Raw genomic sequence first — 3,617 nt, 5'->3', positions numbered from 1 at the left:
AATTTCGCATAATCTATTAACTATATATCAAATTCGGATGGTTACGCATCATAAATTCGTTCTTGGTTAACGACAGATTCTGACAAACGGCGAATCTTTCTTCAAGGATTCATTATATACTCAATGAGGGCTTTAGATGTAGACATTGAAATAACTGGATTTGTCCCCCAGGAACAGATACAGCGCATGTGTATCCGAGTTTTGTACACAATCAATTGCATATAAGAAAGGATCGGGTAAAAGTGATAAGGGACAATGAAAACATGACAATATCGATTTTTTGTCCTAGTGGACCGATCGTACATAAAAATCGTTTGCTAATTTTTCAGTTCCAGAATACATCCATCTGCCTACGTGCTGAGTGGTGTACACAATATTTCCCAAATATTTCAATAAAATTATCCACTCCACACCAAAGTTCAAAATGTGAGCTCTGAATTTTAGTTTAAGGGTTGATCCCTACTTATAAATTTCATAAAAAAGTAGGAACAATATTGCCTCAGTATGAGCTTTGGATAGGAACAATTTATTTTATTTTGTATGCAGCATATAAACTGTGTTTTTCTCGAAATCGGCCACAAAAATATATGACAATTGGTTTATTAGTTTTCGAGATAGAGTTGGCACCACAAAATGCTTTAATAAAAACAAGGTTTCGTAGACGACCTCGAAACTTCTTTCAGATGAAGAAAAAAATCTGCCAAAAAGTTACGTAGTTTTCTCGGAAAAAAATAAGCATCCAGTTTGAAACTTGATCGTGAATTGCTAATAGTTTTTACTGCATGTAGTCCTTACGATTTGTATTGCCCCATCACTTTCACATATTTTGAAGATTTTCTCACGCGGAAGAATTCCGTCCAGAATATACTCGTGCAAACAAAGGAAAAACGACAAAAACGTTCTAAATTTGCTATTTTTCAATGTAAGATTCGACAGAAACAGTATTGATATGTTCGAATGCATTCAAACGAATGCCCTATCTAATGAATATGAAAGGAAAAACTAACACATTAGCCTATATAGGCCAAAATATAAGAAAAAATTAAAAAAATTGTGCACATTTTATTCATTTTAAGTGATAGAGGAATTCACTCTCGGAGTGGACCCGGAGTCGGAGTCTTGAAAAAACTCGCCTGGAGTCGGAGTCGAGCCAAAAATACCTCGACTATGAAACCCTTGTTGCTACGTTTATGAAATATCGTGCGTACCATTTTAGTGAATATTTTCGAACTTTTTTGGGGGAGTACCGGAAGGAGTGGACCTATAAGCACCACCTTCGAATTTCATCTAATATTCAAAGAAATATTAAGATATCCAAATTGTAAGCGAACGCAGTATTCGGTTGGAGCTTTCCAGCCACTACATATGGTGTTTTTTACTCCTTTCGGACTGTTTTCTCAAGAAGTATGGACTAGCACATTTTACTGTCGTAATTGAGGCAGCGAGTGCAAGTTGCTTCAACAAAAATTAAAGTGATCGAGGGCAGGTCTAAAAGTGAATTTATCCAAAATTTTGTGTAATAGGTACTCGAAGGAGTGGACAAATATAGTCCATATTCGAAGCTGATCAATATCTGGTAGATATATTAGGATGTATAAAGTATGGACCAAGAGTGATCGTTTGCACAATTTTTCCTAACATTTTTGAACTTTTGTGGAAGAGGTACTTGAAGGAGTGGACCGATATGACTTATTCGAAAATATTACGAATGCCACACTTTGCACCGAATCGGCAGATCCGTTCGAGAGTTAGCTTGCTCTCTAACCACTAGGGGTTTCTTGCAGTTTTACGCTATTTTCTCAGGAAGTATGGACTTGCCCCTGATGAAACTTGTACCGTCGGATGGAGGGCAGTGAATACAAGTTGTTACATCAAAAATCAAAGCGATTTCAAATCAGGTCCTAAACTGAACTTTTTCAAAATTTTGTGTGGGAGGTACCCGAAGGCGTGGACCAATTGGTTCCATATTGGAACTTTATCTAAGTCTGGTAGAAATGTGCGCACAAACTTTCCGAACAGTTTCGAACTTTTGTGGGGGAGGTACCGAAAGGAGCAGGCCGATATAACCCATCTTCGAACTTAACAAAGTTTTGACAAAATATTACGAAACCCAAATTATGGACCGAATCGGTTAATCCGTTCAAGAATTATCGTGCGCTCCAGCTAGCCAGGCAGACAGACGGACGGACATGGCCAAATCAACTCCAAATTGTCTGAAACGGATTTCGACCAAACATACTTGGGGTCTAAAACCATTATTTCTATGAGGCACATTTTGCCCGTATGAAAGTGTATATGGGAAATGTTGCCAATTATTTCATATTCCATTTCCAAAAAATTGATTTTTTTCTTTTCGCGCTACATTAACGATTTTTGGTACATAGGTTAAGAAAAAATTCCAAAGTACAAATCCGCTCCCGAGCAAATTTTTGGTTGTTGCGGACAAATGTTATCGCGGTTTTACTTCTGCTTTTAAGAAAAAAATATTATAAAAACGCTAATTATTTTATTGAGCACAATTGTCACTAAAAAGTTATCACGAAGTGACGTCATTAAGTAGATTGCATAATATTTGTAAAATGTTACTCAGCATACGCGGAATTTATAAAAATTGACAAAATTTTAAATGTAATCCGAATTTTTTGAAAATATAGGTCAAAAAATACAAAAAAGTAAAAGTTCTAAAAAAAGACTTCACGGGGAATCAAATGAGACCAAACTTATAATCATCGGGATAGTAGTTAGGATATTAAAGCCAAAATAAGCACATATTTGTGTTACAAAAACAAATTTTGATTAGGAATAATAGTTTTCACATGCATTCTAGAGTTGCAAATATTGCAAAAATTCTATAGGAGTACTTCTTTTATTTTTCTTGAAACTCCCAAGAAACTGGGCGGATTTTGCTTTATCTACATTCACATAGAAGGTTTCCCATTGTGGAAAGTTATCGGGTTGTTGAAATAAATCATTAGACTTCTTAAACGGAAATAGAGTTCAAATAAACCGCTTTTACTTATATGCATTATTAAAATATGTGTAAATCGCGTAATTATCAAAATCGTTTTGTCCGCATGTGATTTTCATGTACAGCAAGACCATATCTTTTAATTTGTATATATTTTTCGAAATATAATTGGGACGCTAAGATGTAGCATCGGCAGCATCTTAGCATTAAAAAACCTATAAAACATCGCTAATTTGCGCAAAGTTCATACAGTTTGGTTCCGCATCCGGTTTTTGTGTCACCATGAAAATCTGCATCGATATATACCTATTTTAAGGCAATCAGTCAAGAACCGTGGATGTAGCATCACTCACTATTTTTGGGATAAAATGAATGTAGTTCCCTTATCAGTGAAGTTTTTAAATCTCTCTTTCCGCAAAAAGGAAGATGCTGCAGTAGTTTTTTCACAGCATTGCAAGCGGCCGACAGAATACGCGACAAAATGCGCGATATTTTCAAAAACAATATTAGGTGATTTTCCTACCTTGGAATTTCTCCTATCTCGCGTTTTAGTAGATGGATTTTAACGAGTAATGATTTATTAGATCCGCAACATAAAAATCTAAAATTTGCAATCATGCACGAATAAATCGAATACCAATTGTACAAA

This window comes from Musca autumnalis, unplaced genomic scaffold, assembly GCF_047663935.1.
Source record: "Musca autumnalis isolate F117 unplaced genomic scaffold, ASM4766393v1 scaffold_1, whole genome shotgun sequence".
Classification (NCBI taxonomy): Eukaryota; Metazoa; Arthropoda; class Insecta; order Diptera; family Muscidae; genus Musca; species Musca autumnalis.
Note: the sequence above shows the minus strand (reverse complement) of the source record.